The sequence below is a fragment of the Halichoerus grypus genome, chromosome 3 (assembly GCF_964656455.1).
Source record: "Halichoerus grypus chromosome 3, mHalGry1.hap1.1, whole genome shotgun sequence".
In the NCBI taxonomy this organism is placed as follows: Eukaryota; Metazoa; Chordata; class Mammalia; order Carnivora; family Phocidae; genus Halichoerus; species Halichoerus grypus.
The window spans coordinates 13,046,321-13,064,773 of NC_135714.1; the positions used below are offsets into that span (position 1 = coordinate 13,046,321).

The 18,453-nt window shown below is 41.3% G+C and overlaps 1 long non-coding RNA gene across 1 annotated transcript; it reads right to left on the bottom strand.

Moving 5' to 3' along the window:
• Window positions 1–666: 666 nt before the first annotated feature.
• Window positions 667–13,853, bottom strand: LOC144381239 (uncharacterized). Its single transcript, XR_013446124.1, has 3 exons — window positions 13,730–13,853; window positions 4,492–4,629; window positions 667–773 (listed from the first exon to the last, which is right to left on the bottom strand). It is a non-coding gene; the product is annotated as an uncharacterized LOC144381239 (long non-coding RNA).
• Between the last annotated feature and the right edge of the window lie 4,600 nt (window positions 13,854–18,453).

The following is an 18,453-nucleotide window of genomic DNA, read 5'->3' on the forward strand; positions in this document are numbered from 1 at the left end:
GGAAAAAAAAGTTTGAAAACTTCTGGTATCATGAGAAAAGTAAGGCTTTATAGCCAGGAAACTAGGTTTAAATCCTGGATCTTTAGTCTACTGGTTGTGTGACCATGAGCAAGTCACATAAAATGCTCTGAGCTTTAGTTTCCTCATCTGTAATGTGGGGTCATGTCAGAGGTCACAAGGCCACCCTCAGGTTTTATGATTCACTAGAAGGATTCACAGAACACAGAAAATTTGTTACACTCATTGTTATGGTTTATTACCATAAAAAAAGGATACAGATTTTTTTTTTATTTTATTATGTTATGTTAGTCACCATACAGTACATCATTAGTTTTTGATGTAGTGTTCCATGATTCACTGTTTGCAGATAACACCCAGTGCTCCATGCAATATGTGCTCTCCTTAATACCCATCACCGGACTAACCCATCCCCCCACCCCCCTCCCCTCTAAAACTGTCAGTTTGTTTCTCGGGGTCCATCATCTCTCATGGTTTGTCTCCCCCTCCGATTTCCCCCCCTTCATTTTTCCCTTCCTTCTCCTAATGTCCTCCATGCTATTCCTTATGTTCCACAAATAAGGGAAACCATATAATTGACTTCTCTGCTTGACTTATTTCACTTAGCATAATCTCCTCCAGTCCCATCCATGTTGATGTAAGAGTTGGGTATTCATCCCTTCTGATGGCTGAGTAATATTCCATTGTATATATGGACCACATCTTTTTTATCCATTCATCTGTTGAAGGGCATCTCGGCTCTTTCCACAGTTTGGCTAGGATACAGATTAAAATCACCAAAGGAAAAAGGTACTTAGGGCAGAGTCCAGGAGAGACAAATGCAAAGTTCCAGTTGCCCTTTCCCAGTGGATTCATACATTCAGCACTTAGATTTCTTAGCAATGATGTGTGACAACATGTATGGAGTATTGCCAACCAGAGAAGCTCACCCAAGCCTGGGTGTCCAGAGTTTTTATTGGGGGTCAGTCATGTAGACTCATGTTGGTCATAGAGGGCTTATGTGACTGATTTTAAAAACTCAGGCTTCAGGCCCCCAGATGTTGAACTGATATAGGATAGGCCCCAGGAGAACAAAGACAGGTATTCACCATAAATCATGCTAGCATATGCTATGTAAACTATCTGCGATGGGCCAAGACACAGGTACACAAAGACATTTTTACTAGGCAAGATCTTCCAAGGAGTCAGAGTGTGTCTCCCAGGGGACAGTTAAAGGGACAGTTAAGACAGTCCTTTCTTTGTCATGTGCAGGGTTTGAACACCCTGGGTCTGCTGAGTTAACCCCTTACTACACATGGGGATAATAACCTTTGCCTTGCAAGAGATAGATATTTGTATTCTGACGCATAATAGGCAATGAATAGAAGGAAGCTGTTATATCCCATGAATAAAAAGTATCTGTGCCCAGGCCTTTTCTATACATACATACATTTCTCCTTTCCTTGGCCCATTAAGCTTCTCTGTTTAAAGACCTTCCTCCAAGAAGCCTTCCCCACCGACTAACCCCAGTATCTCCTTTCTCAATCATTCTGGCAGCCACTTGCAAGCATCTCTCATGGTTACTTTATTTTAAGGAAATATGATAATCTTTTTATAAAAATAATATATGTTCATTGTGATCAGCAATACAGAAAATCCCCCAAAATTAAAATATTGCCTCAAATTATCTCACCTAAAACTAATCATCAATATTTTAAGTGAATATTGTTCCACATGTTTTTCTATATATAAATATAGATAGCTGTAAAATTGATAGATGGTTCTTTAAAAATAGGATCATGCTATAGGCACTATTTTTCATTAAAAGTGCTTAATTTTATTTGAATTTACCAAAACAAAGAAATTAAAGTGAAATGGAAAGAACTGTTAATCTTGAAATGAATCTTTGCTACAACAGATATTAAAAAATACTCTGACGTTAAGAAATAAAATTATGAGGATCACAATTAGAGGCATTAGTTTTTATCTACAATTAGTTTTTAATCTACACGTTTCAATTTTAGGCAGCATTGATTGACTCCATCAGCACCCTCACGCTTCCTCCCACTATCCCTCCCACCACCTCCTGCTTTTTACTAGTTGGAGCATCATTTTTACACTGTCAAGGTTTGTAGTATTTGCATTCCGCTTTGTGAGAATAATTCCCACCATTATTTAGTATCAGGTCTATATAAATTGACTCAATGCTCACTTTTACCACATCCTCCATTCCTGAGTTCAACACTTTGATTCATCTCTTAAGTGACTTGATTTCATTTTCAAGTAATTTTTTTTTCCAGCAAAGGCTCAGGGGGGCAATATTTCCTGAGTTATGTGAGTTATTTAAGAATATCTGCCTGTTGCCCTGTTCTTGAACAACATCTTGGTTTTATCTAATATTCTTGAATCACATTTTCCTCCAGAAAATGTAGACATTGGTCTATTACCTTCGACTATGGAATAATACTGTGGTCAGCCTTCTGTCTCCTTTCTCTGTGACTTACTTATTCTTCCTGGATGTCTGAAAAGCTCATTCTTTATCCTTGAACTCCAGCAACTGACCCAGGATGGATCTCAGCGTTCCATGCTCTTTCTGCTTAGATGTTCTGCACCAAATTTTCCTGAAGCAGGGCAAGTAATCTTAATCTGCAGAACCATGGATTTTTTATTTCATTATATCCCTGAATAATTTTTCTGTTCTATTTGTTGTGTGCTCCACCTCAAGGACTTCAACTATGCACTGATAACTCACACATTTATATTGTTAAGCAGACCTCTCCTTGGTTACCTGACTCTTCCAGAATTAGACATCCAACCATCTCCTTGGATTTCTTCTTGAATTAAGAATCAAAGTTAACACATCCAAATCCAAACTCTGGTTGCCACTGCAAATCTGCTTCTACCACAGCCTTCCCAGTCTCATAAATGAGAACTTGAGCCTTCCAGTGGTCCAGGCCAAAAACCTTCGAGTTATCCTTGACTCCCCTCTTTCTTCCATACCCCCTATCTTATTTTCCTGCAAATCCTACTAAGTTTTCCTTTAAAATATCCAGAATCTGACCATTTTTTACCAACCTTCCCTTTTACCCTGGGCTAACCCACCATTGTCTCTTGCTTCATTCTCCAATACCCTCTGAACTGGTCTCCCTGCTTCTCTACACACACTCCACAACAATCAGTTTCCAACAAATTAGCTAGAATGGGCCTGACCCTCCTCTGCTCAAACCAGTCTATGGAATACATGCCCAAATCCCCACAATGGCCCGCAGGGTGATGCAAATCTGGCTCCTGCCAGTTCTCTGGCCTCATTCCTAGTACCCTCCCCATTGATGACTCCATTCTTGTTATCACCAGCCCCCCACCAGCCCTCCACCAGCCCCCTTTGCTGTTCCTCAGACATATAAGACATGTTCCCACCCCAAGGTTTTTACACTTGTGCATGCTTTCCCTGGGGTTCTGGGCTGACTCCCTCCCTTTATTCAGTCCCACCTCCAGGGTTACCCTGTCCAAGAGGCCTTCTCTGACCATCCTGTATAAAATAGCAACACCTCCACCCTCTTACCTTGCTTTATATTTCCCCTTAGCACCTGTCATCATCTGACATATTGACTTCTTTGCTCTCTTTAAACCCATTGAAGACACAGACTGTCCACACATATGTGCTTCATAATATTTATTAAACAAATATGAATGAATGTTGGATTTATCTTTTTCTGCCCTCCCTCTCTATTAGTATCTGATTACTTTCCTTGCTCTTTTTAATCTGTCTTCACTCTGTTATTTTCAAGTCTTTTCACATTTTCAGTAATTGAATTTTTAGCCATGTCTGTTCCCCTCCTTACTTTTTTAATTTTATTTTTTTAGTTCCATAATGAAAGTATTTTATTTGACTATTTTTTCCTTAAGAGTGCAATGTCCCTTTTCATCATGTTCTATTGCTTTATCATCTCATCTTTGAACACTTGTTTTTATTGAATTCATACTCATATTAGGTTCTCAATAACTAGAAACACTGGTGGGAAATTGCCTTCTGTTTTTCGGATTATATTTTCTTCTAGATTGGGTTCTCTGTATTTTGAATGCATTTTTCTTTCCTTCATTTTTTTCTGTAGTTGCCATATTTTAAGTTTTTTTAGTCTTGCTCTTACTGACTAGGTCTGAACAGAACTTCTCCTTGTCCTGACATTTTACTAGCGATATTTAAGACCAGTTAATTTTTTTCCTCAAAGGAATCCTTTGAGAATACCTATTGAGTTCCTTTTGGTGCAGCTTCTCAGGAGTCTGAGGTCTTGGTTGGTGATGGGCAGAGAGAAAGGGAACAGGTTAGGGAAGGAAAGTGCTCCGCTGACTGACTGCAAACTTTTATTAAACACAGCGCTGTTAAAATTCCCAGGGACTGCTCTCACTTCTGAGATTGTGTTAAGTGCCCTTTTCTGATGTTGATTTATGGGAGGGTAGGAAATAGTAAGCTATTCAAGGGAGGAAGGGACATACCTTTGGCTTCACGCCTTTGACCCAGCAGGGAGCTCTGGAGTCTCATTCCTCAGAGGCCATTGCTCTTCCTCTTCTGACTCCTTTACTTCCTGTGTCTCACTAGCCCCACCCTATAAACTGTTTCCACGGATTTCCAGTCTGGAGAGGAAAAGGATAAGGTTAAGTTTACTTCTCCCCAGATTTGGATGCTCTGTATAAGAACTCTTCTATTAGTTGCTAGGGCTACCTTAACAAAAAATCACACCCTGGGGGGCTTAAACAACAGATATTTATTTTTTCACCATTCTGGGGGCTGCGAGTCCAAGATCAAGGTGCCAGCAGGGTTAATGTCTTGTGAGACCTCTCTCCTTGACTTGCAAAAGGCTACCTTCCCGCTGTGTCTTCGCTTGGCCTTTTCTCTCTGCTCAACTATCCCTGGTGTCTCTCCCTCTTCTTATAAGGACACCAGTCAGATTGGATTAGGACCCCACCCTATTGGCCTCCTTTGAACAGAATCACCTCTTTAAAGATCTTATCTCCAAGAAAGGCCATATTCTGAGGTACTGGGGGTTTGGACATCAACATATGTATTTGTGGGGAAGGACATAATTCAGCCCAGAACAACTCTTAAGATTTAGCTGACTTCCTGATGACAGCTCTTGGGGTGAGAGCCCAGTTAGGAGCCTCATTATGGTGCTCCCTCTATGTGGCTGCTGTCCTGAGCTTCTGTTTCTTTCCTAGGCTCTTGTCATTTGTCTGTGGTTGGATTGCTTTAACTATTTGTTCACTTTGTTAGGAACTCATGGTGTGCACAAAGGGTGATTGGGAATCATAAGTTCTGATTCAACAGAGATTCATTGCTTGCTCCAAATCTGTACTGAGGACGCACCAACGACCAGACACTGAGCAGTTATACTAAGTGCTGGACCAAGGCATGAAGAAGGCCAGCACAGCCTGACTCCTACCACCTGCGTTTTCTGCCCTGCCATCTTTTCTCTTCAACCTCACCATGACCTATTAGGGGGAAATCTCCACATCTTCCTCTTATTTACCTCCACACTTAGCCCGTTCTTTGTCTGAAGTTGTGCTTGTTCAATCAACATTATGTAGAAAAAGAAATGCCTGTAAAAACTTTAAATGGTACTGTCACAATGCTATTTGTTCTTAGTCCCAAAGAAAGAAATAAAAAACCTGCCCAATTTTTTCTGATTTCAAAGGAGGGGTGAAGAAAAGACTCACATCTGGCCAAGTTTTAGCTCTGAACACTTTGCATAATTAGTTCGAAACCCTTTGTTAGTGGGCCAGATGGCTGCTGCACCCCAAAAGGAAATTAAATATGTAGGCAGTGGCAGTTGAAGGGAGGAATTAGAAATTCCTTTCTAAAGAGAAAGGACTTCATCTGGAGCTGCCCTGTAGGTGTGGTTAATAGCGGCCATTGGTTTCCTAGCAACCAAGCCCTTTCCCTTTCAGAAGTACTTCTGCACCCTGCCTTCAAATGTTCTCCATAGGCATGGAAGGATGCACTCAGCACCCATAATGCCTTTCGGAAGAACTGGGAAAAACCCAGACTAATGAAGATGGGGGCCCTCCCAGCCCAGTTTACCTGGTGCCCCTGAGGCTCCTCCTATGGGACCAGCCCCCACTCATTTTGTCATGGAGTCCTGGCCTGGAAAGGCTACAGAGGACAAGATTCAGAACACTGGAATTACTCCTGGCACAGAGTTTCTAAAGCAAATCCGGGAGACTTTTATGCCCATAATCCAGTGTTCCTTAATCTCAGTCTTTCAACTTTCAACATCTCTCTCCTGGATTACTGCAGCCACCTTCTTGCTGATTTCCTGCCCCTACATCTTTCCCTCCTCTAGTCCATCCTGCTCATTGCAGCCAGAGTCATCTCTGTGAAAGGAAATTCTAGTTATTTCTGTCCATGTCTACTCATTTCTGCCCCATGAGGCCTTTGTGATCTGGCTCTCACTTAACTCTCCAGACCGGTCATTCTTCCACATGCACCCTTTGCTTTGGACAAACCATGCTATTTTAATTCCTTGAACACACCTGGCTGTTTCCTACCGCTCTGCCTCAGGATATGCTTTTTCCTTCTGCGGGTTACCCCTTAATCTCACTCCTACACTGCTCAATCCCTCTTTGTCCCTTAAGATTTAGCTCACATGTAGTCTATTCTGGGACTTTCCCTAACTCTCTTTCTGTCCCTAAATCTGCTTCATATGCTCCCCCCTCTCTATAAGTTCTTATAAGACTCTAGGTTTACATCTGTTTTAGCACTAAAGAAAATATGCTCTAATTGTTGATTTGCTAATATGTGCTCCCAACCAGAAGAGAATTCTTCAAGGACAAGGAACAGTGTTTTGCTTTTCCCCATATTTTCCACACCCAGTGCAGGATCTAGAATTGTGCAGTGAGTGAATGATTACATAGTGAAGCAGGTAGTGTGACATGGCACCTGCCTCAACTTACCCATATCCATTTCCAGCTCCTTTCTAGACTGGAGTTTCCTTTTTATAAGATGTCGGCAGAGCAGTATGCAAAGAAGTATATATAATGGCTAAAAGCTCTAGGCATGTACACACAAAACTACATTCTATCTTGCCTGGGTCTGTGGTCTAGAAGGGATGCATCAGCAGGAAAATAATAAAAAATTTCTAGACTCTGAGATTGTTCAAGAAATCTAAGATATCACCTGAAATAATTTCTTGTTTTATACGAGAATCACAGAGGTGTGTTTAAATACCTTCCTTATCCATGAGGACAGGACCCACTGAGGACACTCATTCCATTACTGAGCATGCCTAATTAGAGTCTGAGCCAAATAATTTAAATCTTTATTATAAAATTCAGGTTGTTCATGTGTATTACTTGCAGCTCCTTGCAGTTAAGAGCACATCTCCTTACTCATTGGCTAAAATCTGTTTCGATATGTCTTCCTCATATTGGTTTGGACCGTGTCCTCTGTAGCAACCTGGGCAAAGAGCAGCCTTTCTTCTATATCACTCTTCACAGAGTGGAAGACCATGGCCTTCCCTGGCCTTTTGTCCTCTATGCTGAACTCTTTGGGTCCCTTCAACTGTTCTTCACAAGATGTGGTTTTCATTATCCTGGTCACTAACCTTTGTATCTATTATCAGATAGACCCTGTCAAATTAACAAGAATGTACCCAATGCCAACCATCAAGACTGTAAAGTGTGAGATTTTACACTCTTTGCAAGTAAACATGTTAACCTGACACAGTTTCATGGATGCAGGCAAAAGACATGAGACCCTGGGTCAGAGACAGGGACAGCGATAACAATGGCCAAAGTATCAGCATTTTATTATTCCATTTCTCCAAACCCCAATTCCCCTGGAGAGAGATGACAAGAGCCAGGTAACACCTCAACTCACAGTGGGTGGCATTTTAGATTAGGAAGCCCCACCTTTTATAATGGTGTGTAGTCAAACCTGCCTAACTTTGCTTCAAAGGGAGGCATTATCTTTATTTTCCAAGGCCCCTTGTTATATAAATCTTCTCAGAGAGATAGTTCAGAACAAAAGATTGTCAATGCTTTTTCTTGTAAGGTGCGCAGAAATGAGAAAGCTCCCTAAAACCTGTCTTCCAACACCCACCTTAGCCATTAGCACTCAGGAGATAAATAAGATCTATGGCTATAAGTGAACCATACAAAAAAGACAAGTTGCAGACAGCTCTGGTCTCTGGAAACAACATTGTGAGCACCTTCTTTAGGTGCATAGAGCAGAAGGATCTCCACCTCAGAAAAGCCATGGCCTTGAATCATGGAGGTCAGCAGCCAGTGGACACACATCCACTCATTCATTATTTATGAGCACTTCCCTTCCTCCATTTAAGTGTGTATTTAGTGAAACAGGGGTCAGAACCTATGGAATCCCCTTAGGAGTAAATTCTGGGTCCCGTGTGTTTAGTGGCATTTTTATTTATTGCTTTAATTATGCCTATCGTAACCAGCCCACAAAAACAAGCAAAGGGCATGTGTCCATGAAAAATGGGTTTATTATGGAAATTGCTAGTGATTTTTTTGTGAACATAACACTACCGAGCCAGCTTAATCCTAGGAACAGTCATGAATTTATGACTACGTGTTTTGCCAGAATTTCCAGGTCTATTCAGTCAGTTTACATGTCTCTGGGCTTGAGAAGAACTTGGGTTTTATTAATTTATGTATTCAACATTATTGAACAGTATCAGACACTGTTAGAAGTTCTGAAGATAAAGCAATGAAAGATACAAAGCTCCTACCGACCCACATGGTGCTTACATCCCAGTGAGAGAGATGGAAAACAAATAGGTAACTATGTAGATGTATATCATCAGGCCAACAATAAGTGCAATGAAGAAAATGAAGCAGAACAAGAGGATAGAGAGCCAGGGATAAGGGGGTGCTGATTAAGGGGAAGTCTTGCTGACAGATGATCTGAGTAAATTGGGAGTGCTTCCCCTGATAAAATCCAAAGGAAGAATATTCTAGCAAGTAGGACTAACAAGTGCAATGAGCTTGGCTTATTTGAGAAAAACCAAGGTCAAAGGAACTAGAGTGGAAGGAGCAAAATACAGAGTGGTTGGAGATGGAGGTTTGCCTTTCTTTGGAGTAATATGCTTTATACCACAGGGGAAATCTGAGCTCTTCTTCATGTTAGGAGGAAAGACTTTTTTTCCTTTGTCACTTATTCATCTTCATGAACAAATTTAAAACAGGAAAAACTGTCACATTACAGCTTAAAGTTGTTTCATAAAACTCTGTATTATCTCCATGCTTGGGACTTTTGATTGATTTCCCATTAATTACCGTGTAAATACAAACACATTGGCATCTCATGCAAACTTATTTGGCCAATTCTCCACCCTCACCTTCCATGCAATACCACCCTTATACCATCATAGGATCAAGCCTTAAAGAAGCCCTACAATGAGCCGCACTGCAGGTTTGTCCTCCTGATGATACCTCTTCCTGGAGTGTCTTGTCTTCTCTTCTCCCCATCATCTCCCATGCATCACTCAAGACTGGGCTTGGATGTCACAGCTCTCAGAAAATCTTCCTAAATACCAGATCTGATCAGGGATCTTTCTTCCGTCTTTGCTTCTCTCTTACACCTTTCTATTCTCAGCTGTAATCACTTCTTATTGTTTATCACATTTGATGTTGAGCTCCCTGAGAGGAGGAAATCTCAGATTTCATCTCTTTATTTCCAATTCTTGACAGAGTATGTTCCTCATGGTAGGTGCCCAATAATATGTTTGGCAGAATAGATAAATGAATGAATGCATGAATATATTACATTTGAAGACTTTCTATTAGCCAGAAGCATTTGAATATATTCTTCTGGACTGCTAAGCAGCTGCTTTAAGCATACTGAACACATTGACTTTTAGGCTGCTCAGATTATAATTTAGTCAATTGTTTTAAAACTAAAATGCATTAACCAACCACATTTCAAAAAGTTCACACTGCTACTGTCCTCTAATAATCTCAGTGTCACTGGAAATCATCTTTGTGGCTCCCTTTTTCTCCCAAGAATTAAACCCACTATTGTTATTCCAGGAATGATTGTGTATTTAATAGCCTGAGAAACTCACTTAAGAGCAGTGAGCAGACCCTGAAACTCCTAGAGAAATATAACCCTTTCTTAGGTAGACTTGTTTAAACAACAGGCAGATTTGTTTTTGGGTTACTTTACAGAGAACTTAAATCTTTGATGTCTCACTTATATGCAGAATTTTTAAAAATTTTAAAAAGCTGAACTCATAGTAACAGAGAGTAGAGCAAGGGTTACCAGAGGCTGAGACATGAGAGAAAAGGGGAGATTTTTTTTTAAAAAGTAGAATGGCAGAGTTTGGGAGGAGGAGGTCATTGTTTAATAGGTACAGAATTTCAGTTTTATAAAACGAAAAGAGTTCTAGAGATAGATGGTGGTGAAGGTTGAAAAACAATATGAATGTATTTAATACAACTTAACTGTACAATTAAAATGGTTAGGACAGTACATTTTATGTTGTGTCTATTTTATCACAAAAAAAAATGGGAGAAAAATGAAATTTGAAGTCCTTGACCAGTATAGCTCACAGTAGAGGGTGTTAAATGGTTAAATGCAATGCTCCTGAGTTACTGTTGCTCAAACAATGTGCAATGCTTGTTCTAAATTTGGTCAGTTCGGAAGCAGACCCTGAGACAAGGATTTGAATGAGATATTTATTCACAATGTGCTGGGAATCCCAGTAGGGGATCAGGAGACATAATACATGGAAGAGAAGGCAGTCCACAGACACTGTGCTATTAAGCTAGCTTCCCTGATAGGTGACTGGAACTTCATCCCCAAAGAAACTCTGGGAAATAATGCAAAACATGCTCCTCACAAAAATCCTGTTCAAGAACTGAGGTATTTATACAACCACACTCAGGAGTCATTGATCAAGGGTTACTTGGGGTTTGTTAATTTCTGGACACATCAGGCTTGCCTCTCACCCTGACAGTTGAACCTGGGAGAAGGAGAGAAAAGGTCCCAGGGACAAAGATGCAGCTACTGGCAGGTATCTTGAGAAGAGGGAGAAGGTATATAGGTGGGGCCATGACAGTATCTACTACATAATATTGCTCAGCAAGTGGCTTTCCTGGCTCTGAACAATATGGGAATTCATTCTAAGCTCACATATCAAAGAGCTCTCCTACCCAACAAATGAGAATAAATGTCCACCTGCTTCAGCCCCATATGACAGTGAACTCAGGTGGGATCCAGCACTCCGGATATGGAAAAGGCTACAACACAAGCAAACAAAAGCCTTCCTCAGAGGTAGCAAAAACATGCAGCCACCCAGAATTTTACAGAGCTTGTCAAAGGCAAGCAAAACTTCAATAAAAATAAATTGATGAAGACTTTGCTTAAAGTGAACAGTGATTAATCACAGAAGTAATGGCTGAGAATAAAAGCAGTGGGACAAGGGGCGCCTGGGTGGCTCAGTTGGTTAAGCATCTGCCTTCAGCTCGGGTCGTGATCCCGGGGTCCTGGGATCGAGCCCCACATCGGGCTCCCTGCTCAGCGGGGGGCCTGCTTCTCCCCCTCCCTCTGCTTCTCCCCCTGCTCATATTCTCTCTCTCTCTCTCTGTATCTCTGTGTCTCGAGTGAATAAATAAAAAAACCTTTTAAAAAAAAAAAATCAGTGGGACAAGATGGTATAAGGCACACACCTGCAGATCAACTGGAGGAGAGGGAAAAACAGAGAAAGGAATCTAGGCCAGGCCTGGATAAGACATGCTCTCTTTGTCCAACTGGATCAGGATTACCCCTAGTTTCTTATGGATGAGGACCTGCACATTGATATTAGAACATCATTGTACTCATGGCTGTTGTCAGTACTTCTGTCAAATCACCTGCATTTGGTTTTCTTTCCATAGTAAAGGACTATCTTGCTCAAGTAATTATTTTATCATCTTTATAAAATCCTGGAGTAAAGAACCTGTCCAGGTATTGCTATGTTCCTACATAGAGCCTGGAAGGACCCTACATGATTTTTGCTAGGTCAAGAGCCTAGCACCCAAAAGGTGTAAACCATGAAAGCACCTTATGTGCACGCGCGTGTGCGTGTGTGCGTGCACACACCCACGTAGATTTCTCCTGGGTATGCTGACTGCACATCACAAAATGTCTTCTGAACAGCAGGAATTTTAATTAAATCAGGAGCAATCTAATTTGGCCTAAATTGGCTTGCAACAAAAGGTGTTAAGAGGAACAGAAATTGTTCTGCAATGTGGATGTTTGTGAAAGGGATGGGCTCAACCTATTGATAACTGTAATGAAAAGTGATGTTGAAAATATGAAGCCTTACTGAAGAAGGTAGAAAGACTGAAAATGCTAATTTGTGATATTCTGATTAAACAAAGAAATTATTATAAACATTTACTCCTGAAACTGATTATATCTGAAGGCACAACAAATATTGGAAGCTGGTCCCTGATAACCCTGGAAGGAGGTAATGGAGGAAGATGAAGAAAGAGGAGTGTAAACCACTATTACTTGTATAACTGGAAAGGGAGGTGGACACGTATCCCAGTTTGGACAGAAAGAGTGATAAATATCATCCTCCTTTTTTCTTTCAAGCAGTAGAATTTACTAGACTAAGAAGGAATCAAAGGATGACCAAACAGAACTACAAAGGTCTAGCAAAAGGTTAAGCGTGTGAGAAATCTAAGGACACCAGCAACAGAGCTGCAATTGTGCACCATGGGATCTAGACCGGGCAGGAAAGAAAGCAAAGGATTGGAAAGGGGGGTGATGGGCCATGTAGCAAAGGAAAATGTGGGAGTGTTGTGGTGTTGATGCGGTGAATAATCAGGAGCATTGAAAAGAAGGGAGTAAAGCCGGATGCAGGGGGATTTAGGTCATTGCGGGATACAGACATTTACATTTACATTCTTACCAGTGTAGAATTCCTGGCAGTAACCATGGGTGTAGGTGGTTGAAGGGGAGTAAGGGTCGTGGGGAGTCACAGAGACAAAGGAGCTTCAGAGATCTGGCTATTGGGTGGTTCATCTACATAGATGTTGCCCATGACAATTGAAGGAATTGGGGTGGAGAGGAAAATAGCTTTGCAGTTGCCAAAATCTTCAGTGAAGAAGGGAAGAGGTCAGAAGTTAAGCAAATAAAGGCAATGAGAAGTAGTAAAAGTGATATGGATGAATGTAATTAGCCTCAAAAGAAGAGACTTTTATTTCCACAAGGATTAAAGAGTAATGGTCTGAAAGCAGCTAGGAGAACTTCCCCCAAGCTTGCATCCCCATGAGACCATGAAGTGTGGGAGAAAACTCAGGTTCCAGCCAAAGGAGAAATAGATGCCCTCTCAGGTCCAGCTGTTTTTTAGGTGAAGTGGTGTCCTCAGTGTGTCCCACACAGCAGTAGCTCCCCCAGATGTTAGAGATGCACAACCAGATGGCATAAAATAATAGGTTCCATGACCAGGTTCGTCTGAGCTATACTGCATGATATACCTTCCTCTAAGAGAATCATGTTACAGATGAAAAAAATCCAGGAAATTCCATGGCGTGGCAATGTGGCTAATCCGAAAGTTTTTTATATTTATTTGACTACTGAATCATTGCCTTGGGGGGATATTTAGTCACATCTCATCAAAGAGGTGCCCTATGGCAAGTGAGAAAAGCTGAAGTGAAGTAAGGAGGAAGAAAAAAGCTTCAGTGAAAAAGTAAAGAGGTTGAATAAATAGAGGTAAAGTCAGCCTACCTGGTTTTGAATCCCAGCCCAGGCACTTCCCAGCTCTCCAACCCCAGGTAAAGGACTTGCTTTCTATGCCTCAGCTTATTTGTCGATAGGAGAAGAACATGAGGGTGGAGGAAGAGGAGCCCCACAGCACAGGGTGGTGGTAACAGCTAAAGCAACCCAGGAAGGCTTAGAAAAATGCCTGCTGCAGGACAAGTGCCCCCCCAATGACCAGCTGTTCCTACTGCAGAGCTGATTTGCATTGGAAGGAGAGTTCCAAGTGAGAATACATTCCAAGCAGGGGGAGTTGCAGGAGGAGAGGAGAGTAATCCCAGCTCCAAAGGAAGAAGGTAGGAAAGGTACATCTTCGATAAACCTGAACTGGGTGGAAATGTGGATCCCAGGGGCACTTCCCCAGAAACTTTATTAAATATCTTACCTGCCCATATGTCTTGGGGTTGCAGTTTGAGCACTTCATGCCCCCTGCTGTGTGGGCTACAGAAGACAGAGGAAAGCTTTCTAGCCTACCGTGTTTATTATTTACATTTCCTCTAGGGTGAAATTTTCATTCATTTCCTTTGGCCATTTATATATCATGGTCTTCAATGGTTTATTATCCAAATGTAAATGCAGGTACTCCTCCCCAATCTCCCTCTCTGCCTCTTCCCCTTTGCCTAACTCAGAGGAAAACCCGGAGCCACTTCCATTCAGATCACTTATGTCGGTGACCTTCTCATTAAGAATATTAAGAGGCATAATCAATTCACATTTTAATAAGGATAATGGGTGAGAAATACAGAGACCTTTCTGATCAGAGAATCTTCCTTGAGGCCTTACAACTATTTTCTTCCCTTTTCACTCAATATCTTTTCAAATTACTAACCCAAGACTTCAGTACTCTCTTTTTAGCTGACAGTTCTGAATCAGGAATATTGTACCGTGTCCACGTCTCTGAAATCTAATAAGATAGAACATGCTTTTCCTCTGTGAGAGTGGAGGAAAACAAGTAGAGGAGAATGCTCTAGGCCACCATTAAGGAGCCCTGTAGGAGATGACAGGGATATTAGCTTATTATTCAGGGCCCAGCCTGAGAAAGAATGGTAAACCAGATGAGACTGGAAAAGCCCAATTCAGACTTTGAAAAGATTCCCTGCTGTCACCTTACACCCATGCAAGACTTTACTCTTTACAGAACTCTGTCATCTTCCCAGTGATCACTCACAACCACCACCCCTATGGGCAGCTTCACATCATTTCTATATACGTGGGGCCACAATCTCTTGGGCTGCTTAACCTCTAGTGTGAACCAAACAAACAATCAATTAGGATACATACAGGAGTGCTGGGGGAAAGAGGAGCAGCCTTCCCAGGCCTGCAAAGTTAGGGACGACTTCCCCAAGAATGTCTGTCTTAGTGAAAATTTAAATCTGAAGAAGAGTCAGCCAAGTGAAGGTGCAGGGGAAGATGGGCTTTTCCAGACAGGAAAGAGTATGTGTGAATGCTGGGAGGTGGGCAGAGCACGGTTCTGGAAGAACTGACGGATGTTCAGGATGACTGGAGTGCAGGATAGATGAAACTGAGGAAGGATGAGGGGCAGAGAATAAAGAATATTCCTTCTTAGAAGCATAGCCCACCCACATCCACCCAAAACAGTAAGCAAAGTAAGGGAGGTACGTTACTTATTCTTTCCTGCCCAGCTCTTTGGCCCACAGAGGTTGCTTGGGGACACACATGCTAAAATAGTGAACTAAGTCCCCAGCACTTGTTCCTTTGGGAAGCCTACATTTAAGAAGGTAAACCTCTAGCCTCTAAACCCCAAGGAAAAGGCTATTTGATGAAGACTTTGGGGCACAATGTTAGGTCACTCCCACATCTTCCAGAATTGGGTGATAATGGCAGGAATGTGATTCATAAGGAAAGTACTTAAGGATTAGGAAAGTGACCCTGAACCAGGGAATAGCTGGTAAAACAACAGCAACCAGCTTTAATGGGGCATGTGCTTGGTGACAGCACTTCCTCCCAAGTGTTTGACTTCTATTATCTCATTACTACTTTCTCGATGGTTCTATGAGCAAATGCTATTGCTGATGTTTTTGGAGTAATGTTGTTGGGGTCCAGAGCCGACGGCCAAGAGAGAATTCTCAAGACATCTTTGGTGCAAAAAGGTGATTGTATTAAAGTATGGGGACAGGACCCGTGGGCAGAAAAGCTACTGTCCCAAGATTGTAAGGAACAGCTGATTATATACTTTGGGGCTGGGGGAAGTAAAGATAGAGAAAGTCCCTAAAGGATTTTCATATGCTAAAGAAGACTCACAGGATACCTGAGGCCTGGCTATTGTCAAGCAAAGGTTGTTTTTCCCTCTAGCAAGGCATTACCATTAAGACAGTTGGGAGCTCCCCAGAGGAATACTCTGCCTGACTCAAGTATTTGTCAGTGGGCTGCAGGTTATAAAGACATTTAATTTTATCTACATTTCCTTCTGCCTTTGTTTCCCCCATCATTGCCATCTCTATTTTACAGATAAGGAAACAAAGCTTTTGGAGTGAATAAGCAACTTTCTTATTTCTTCCATTCTCTTAGCTATAAAAGGTTGAGCCTCAGTTTGTACCCAAACTCATCTGAATCCAAAGCCCATTCTCTTAAATACCTTATCGAATAAAAATTGAAGGGCGCAAAGGACGCATCTGCAGAGTGCAGAGCACTCCTGTATGTATCCTAAGTGATTGTTTGGTTCACACTAGAGGTTAAGCAGCCCAAGAGATTGTGGCCCCACGTATATAGTGCACAGTGGCTGCCTTCCTCAAAGCAGTTCTTTGGTTAAGGGTCTTAGAAGCAGTCTTTTGGTGGCTAAGAGTGAATTGGAAGATCCAGTGTTGAATGGACAACAAAGGCAGTGGTAAGCATTCATCAATGGCCTGAACTAGGAGACAGATCAAAGAGGACATAAAGCGAGACTCGGGTCCAGCCTGGAAGTGAGTTAGAAGCAGTGCTCATAGTAAATTAGTCCAGGATAGACTGGTTTTGCTATGGTAGCAATCCCCAAATCCCAGTGGCTTAGCACAAAAAGCTGCATTTCTCACTTTTGTAAATTCAGCTACTGGCCCAGGTATCTCTTCAGGGCAACCATTCTCCATTGGGTGACCTCAAACTCCAGGTTGCTGGAAATGCCACCATTTGGTGCAGCCTCCTTGGTTAATTCAGCAGGGAAGAGCAAGTCTGGATAATGACATATGGTCCTTTTAGGGCCCCCACCCAGAAGTCATATCTTGCACTTACATCTACGCAAAAGTAATCACATGGCCTCACTTAATTGCAAGGGAGCTGAGGCATGCAGTACTCTATGCACTGGGAACGGGAAAACAATTGGACATTGATGTACACATGGATACACTTACCATGTGAGCCTCAAGAGAGTTCTCAATAACATGCCTCACTGTATAATAATTTACTAGAAATCCACAATTACCCTTCACTGAAAACTGCCTCACAACATCTACTGGGGGGTATTAGCTGATACAGTTGTATTCATTACACTGTCCCAAGGCTGTCACTTACTGGACATGGAGTCTTAAGTCCCCTGAGACAAGAGACATCATTCTGATTTTCCCAGAATTGGAACACAGATTTTAGGTGTCTCTCTATGCACCTTTAAAGTAAATCTTTTGCGGGCGCCTGGGTGGCTCAGTTGGTTAAGCGACTGCCTTCGGCTCAGGTCATAATCCTGGAGTCCCAGGATCGAGTCCCACATGAGGCTCCCTGCTCAGCAGGGAGTCTGCTCCTCCCTCTCATGCTCTCTGTCTCTCATTCTCTCTCTCGCAAATAAATACAATATTAAAAAAAAACAATTTTTTTTGAAAAAAAATAAATAAATAAAGTAAATCTTTTGCACTTAAGTGAGCTTAAGTGTATTGCTGGCCTTTCATGGCCTCCATATGGATAAATGTAAATAGTTGGCTCAGATTGACAGACTGGCAGGCACAGACATTGCTTGGGTAAATTAAATAGGGAGGGTCTGATTATTTTATTTACTTATTTTTTTAATTGAAGTGTAGTTGACATATACTATTATATTAGTTTCAGGTGTATAACATTGTGATTTGCCGTTTATACATGTTACAAAATGCCCACCACATAAGTGTAGTTATCATCTGTCACTAAACAAAGTTATTACAATATTATCGACTGTACTTCCTATGGTGTAGTTTACATTCCTGTGACTTATTTATTTTATAACTGGAATTTTGCACCTCTTAATCCCCTTCACCTATTTTGCCCATCCTTTTGGCAACTACCAGTTCATTCTCTGTATTTATGAGTCTGTTTCTGTTTTGTTCTATTTATTCAGTTGTTTTGTTTTTTTAGATTCCACATATTAAGTAAAATCATATGGTATTTGTCTTTCTCTGTCTGACTTACTTCACTTAGCAAAATATCCTCTAGGTCCACCCATGTTGTGACAAATGGCAAGATTTTATTCCTTTTAAAGCCTAAGTAATGTTCCATTAGATACATAGATGATAGATAGATAGATAGGTAGATAGATACATAGATAGATAGATAGATAATAGATGATAGATAGATGATAGATAGATAGATGATAGATAGATAGATAGATGATAGATAGATAGATAGATAGATAGATAGATAGATAGATAGATAGATAGTTATCACATCTTATTTATCCATTCATCTATAGATGGACACTTGGGCATCTTCCATATCTTGAATATTGTAAATAATGCTTC